The following is a 5,424-nucleotide window of genomic DNA, read 5'->3' as shown; positions in this document are numbered from 1 at the left end:
ATGTTTACGGTGACAAAAATAAGATTGAAACAGGCAATTAATGTATTTTATTATTTCTATATTGTGTAATTGAATATATATCTTGTTCAACTTTCAATTTTGTTTTTCTTTTAAAAATTATTATTAAAATGCAAATAGCTAATTATATTTTCAGTATAAAATATCAGCTGTTTTTGACGGAGTTGTTCTGCTAACAAACCAATTTTTATTCAATTCAATAAAAGGAAATTTGGGACAATACTAGGTACAAACAAAAGATGTTTGTTATCTAAATGTAACAAGTTATATTACGTATTTAAGATTTCTTAAAAACAATAAATTTTGATGAATGTCTTCAAATTGATTTGTTTGTCATAATTCATATTATGTTCATATAATTTCATGGTATAGGTAATTCAGTTTTTTTGGCACTAAATCTTGTTTTAGTCAAATAATTTTAGTTAGACTAAATTCTTAGTCGACTAATTTTAGTTAGACTAAAACTAACCTTAACTCCCACCCCTACTCAATTCTGCCATATGTTTTTGTATTCCACAAAAATGTGTCTAAAATCCTATTTCTGCTTAGTGATGCATAGTCCAATTCTTGAAGGCTTGTTGTAAATATTAAATGTTGCTCCACATAAGGATTGCTGAGATACGTTTAGAATGAAAACTTTATTTGTATTTCAATTGTATCAACTTATTACAGTGAATACAATTTTTTCTTGAATGTATAATTATTAGAATTAAAATTTGATAATAAATAATTTCTATAATAAATAGTTTATATCTTAAACTATACTATTTATCATAACTATGAAACTTTTTTAAATTTTAATGTTTGTTGTTAAGTAATTTTAAGAAATAAAAGAGTAATGGTTCGTATTAAGAAAACAAATCAAGGAAGTATCATTAAACCATGCAGCTGTAATTGATAAGCAACTTTTAAAAACGGTTATTTTCATAGCCACATATTGTTAAAAACCTATTTTGGCATTCGAACCTTCATTCTGCAATTAAAGTGAATGGAACTTCTGGAGTTATTATTCTACTTTTATTTGTAATAAAATACTTATTTTCATGTTAAATAAAAAAGGAAGTAACGTAAGTAGAAGACAAAAAATGCCGGTAACCCCTAAAAAAGACAAATTAATATATCATACTAAGATTTTTAAATATCAAAACTGTCGGTTTATATCTTTTTAATCAAAAGTCGAACTAGTCCGGATAAACCGACGAAGAAACCGGAACAAAACCGGTTCTGAAAAAGACCGGACTTTTTTATAAATATATATATATATAGAAACAAATAATATCTCATAATTGATGCTTTGTTAAAAAAATTTCTTCAAAATGTTAAACAGTTCTCTAGTTATAAAGTTCTTTCCTTTTTTTCTATCAGAGCGACCCATAGTGCATAGGTGGTTTTTACAGATCACGATTCAATTCTCAAAAATGGCATGAAGTTTTTCATGATTTATAGAGTATCATTTAGAATTGCTCCAGCGAGTCTAAAAAAAAGAAGTCTATTTGAGAAAAATATTTTCTCCAAGAAATTTACTGACCCGTTCACTCCTGTTAAACCAAGTAAATTAGCTGTTTTAGCCAGAAGTATTCTTTGTTTAGCAAAATTTTTTGATCTCTATGTAATTGATACAAACATCTAACAATAACAGGACTGTGTTAGTAGCGGGAAGTGGAGTAATATGATACACTTAACTTAATTTATTTTAAAAAAAAAGTTTCTTTCGGCTGCATAGCCTATAGAAATTTTTTTTAATGAATAGAAATTTTGAATAGGAATAGAAATTTTGACCAATAGTATTAGTAGCTACATTTTTATATTAGCAGCTACTAATATAAAAAAAGATTAACTAGCCATCAAAGAATATTTCTATTGGTCAAAATTTCTATTTCTATTTAAAATTTTTATTCATCAAAATAAATTTCTATTGGCTACGTAGCCAATAGAAATTTATTTTTTTTAAATAAAAAAAAGATTAACTAGCCATTAAAGAATATTTCTACTAAATATCAGATCTGGTGATGCATTACCTTTTGAATTACTCAGTTAAACTATAAAGTTGAAAGTCTTCAGTTAAACAAATAAAACAAAGTATGATCTTATAAGACAAGAAATCTAAACAAATATATTTTGAAAAATCACCAACAATTTTAATTAAAAAAAAAAAGAAAAAAAAAAAGATAATTCCACTGCCAACTCATAAATCAAATTGAAATACACCCGATTTTCCCTAGCAGTGTGCGACCATTTATTTCATGATACACATTGTAGCCATTGTTCTCCATGCATATATTCGGAAAACAGTCCCTTTCAGTATACAGATGAAGTGTCATCATTTTACAGATTTTACACTTTATGTGTATACTGAAAGGGACTGTTTTCCGAATATATGCATAGAGAACAATGGCTACAATGTGTATCTCTTTCTCTTTTTTTTATTGATTTTTTTACTTTTGCCTGATGGCTCACTAAGTGACTGTTTGTATGGTGGACTCGTCAAGACACCTAAACACCCTTTGCGCTGCCCTTTTCATTTACCTCGTTCGTAACTGCTCTCAATTGGTAAAGGACTAATTTCAGTTGATCTCCATGATTCGTTTAAAGTTTCTGAAATACTAGGTCTCAAATTAGTATTGCTGGATAACGATGGTATCTTTAATCTCAAGTTGATTGTTGTGTTCATTTCATGTTTCTTCATTACATTTGTTGTAGGTACTACTGGAATTTCCGTTGTTGCAGCTGCCTTAAATTGCCGGTTTTCAAAGATGTTTCAACTGACAGGTCAAATCCCTCGTCTAAAACCCATTAACTGCTATGGCTAGGCTGGCAAAATGAAGAAAAGCTTTAGTGAATATGGTTTCAATCTGAAGTTCAGTTATGATTTGCCCAAGATATGACCTTAGCCATAATTTCTTTCAGAATCATTGTATGTTGTCAGCGGTGTAATGAACGACACATCAAGAGGTTACATTCTGTGTGCACAATGCGGTGGTAGACAAATTGTTATGACATGATTTTGTCTTTCAAGGGTTGTTGCCTTTAAATTTTTTGCATGTAATGCATGTCTATCTAAAATCATTTAAGCTGAGCTTACATAACTGAGTTCGAGTAAGTTAACAAAATGTCTATGTCATCGCGTACATAAGTCTTTGGCAAGAAATGGATCCAGGTAGTGCCTCTCCATTAGCTCCATCTTCATCTGTGCTCGAGGAAAGGTAATCATTAAAGAGACATATTCACCAGAATCACTCATGTATATCACTGTTGTTTCTATCCTCCCTTTTTCATCTGATGGCATGATTTCAACATGCTTTTTCTCTAAAAGGATTGTAATTTATCAGTGGAAGTGATCTCCTAAAATAAACCTGGTTTTCACTTCAGCGAGCTTTATGTTGCTTGGATCTATAAAAAAATATTTTAGATGCACATATTACCCACCATCTCATATTTCCCCATTTTCCCCTAAAACTATGATCTAAGAAACTTTTTTAAATGTAACAGCTACATAAACTTACAGATAAAGAAATTTTTATCGCAAATTTTCCCCAAAGTAAATATTCTTTTGATTTTTTTATAGAAACCATCTATATACTATTTTGGAATTGGAATGTTGGATTCACAGTGTTTTTATCAGACACTAGATAATCGGTATCGTACAAGTCGATACCGAGAAGAATAGTCTCGTATCGCGTGGTATCGCTTATATACTAATGTCGATACTATCAGTATCGGTTCGATACCACTCGATACCGAGAAGGAAGGTCTCGTATCGTGTGGTGTCGCTTATGTTCCAATGTCGGTACTATCAGTATCGCTTTTGATTAAAATGTGACTTATTGAATTTTTTATAAACAAAATACAAGTGCAATTGCTTTTTAGAGATTTAGCTATTGCTTTTTAATAATCTACAATACTTTGGCTATCGTCCATTCATTGCTTTTTCCTTTGCCGTACTTTCGTTGGTATTTTAGGATTTTCTTCAATTAATATTGACAAAGATAAGTCTGATTCATGTTCTATATCACTTTCATTTTCTTGTTCGATGGGCCATTTTTTAATGTAATTTTCAAGAGCGGAATAATTCTGCATTATAAATACAAGCTTATCTGCCTTGTCACTATCGAGATTGTATCTACGATCAGTGATGACAAGGCCAGAAGCAGAAAATGCTCTTTCAGATGATGCGGAGGTTGGTGGAGTTGCCAACCAAGATCTTGCAACACCCGAAAGGATAGAAAATTCCGCTGCATGCTGCTTCCACCATGCTAAGGTGTCAGTTTTTCCTGCATTTTTGGATCTTATTGTTTTTTGGTATTTTTCCATTTTAAGTTTAATAGGAGGGTTTTTGTGTATATGATGTGAATTAGTATCTTCATTATACTTTGCTAAAATAATATTGTACTTATTTTCCTCCCAACCTTGTGCATTATCAGCATCGGAATCGTTACTACCGTTGTTATTACTGGAGCTTGAGACAGACAATGAAGAGTTCTCAAAGTGTTCTTTGGTTGTGGGATGGTTTTTAACCAGTTTTTGAATATTTTCATCGTCAACATCAAGAAGATGTCCACGAAAAAATGGATGAAGGTAATGTCCTAGTGCAAATGCGGGTAATTTACGGCCTCTTATTTAGTTCTGATAATAAGTCCTCCAAGAGTTTTTCTAATAACTTGTTGTTTCCATGAGTAACATAATTATTTTTTTCTTTCTCGATGAAGTTGATGAGTGCTGTTACTTTCCACAGTGACATGTTAATTCGGATCTCTGTGTCAGAAGATAAAAAAACCGATAATTCTTTAACAGATTTAAGCACTGGAACAATAGCTTCAAAGAGTAGGAACTGTTCATCTGTAGGTACGGTTTTCTTCCAATCATCACCTTCTGTATCGCGTAAGTATATGAGTGGAACCTTCAGTCGAACCATGACGTGCAGCATATCGTAATGGCTGTTCCATCTCGTGGTTACTGTGGAGGGTATTTTAAAATAACTCACATCTAACTTAGAACAAGCATCTTTCAACGAAGCACTGAAGGCTGTCAATTTATGAAGCCTAGTAGTAAGTGAGCTGGCTTTAAGAAAAGCATCTTTCAGTTCCGGGGTACCCTCAACTGTTCTTTGAAGTGCAGTGTTGAGTTTGTGATCACTGCATGTAACAGAGCCTTCTTCTTTAGTTATTAAAGACACACTATTGTTTAGAGCACATGCCATATTTGATTCCTGATCAATAACACACAGTTTATTGGGTATTTTTTTAAATGATTCAGGGTATGAGAGTGTGTTATCAAGTGGTTTTGCAATGTTGATACCAGTGTGTCGTTCTTTGAATAGGCACACTTCTAATGTAAATTTCTTTAGGGCAAAGTCTGGCGAGATATAATGTAACGTCACGGACATGTATGAATCATTTGGTAAAGCTG

At 31.7% G+C, this 5,424-nt stretch overlaps 1 pseudogene; it reads right to left on the bottom strand.

Annotated features, from left to right (window-relative positions):
* Positions 1–3,903: 3,903 nt before the first annotated feature.
* On the bottom strand, positions 3,904–4,942 carry LOC149891296 (uncharacterized; annotated as a pseudogene).
* Between the last annotated feature and the right edge of the window lie 482 nt (positions 4,943–5,424).

Source organism: Hydra viridissima, unplaced genomic scaffold (assembly GCF_058129835.1).
Source record: "Hydra viridissima isolate aposymbiotic clone 2 unplaced genomic scaffold, HvirCarnegie_v1 scaffold_3, whole genome shotgun sequence".
NCBI lineage: Eukaryota > Metazoa > Cnidaria > Hydrozoa > Anthoathecata > Hydridae > Hydra > Hydra viridissima.
The sequence above is the reverse complement of the archived record's forward strand: the minus strand, read 5'-3'. Positions and strand labels throughout refer to the sequence as shown.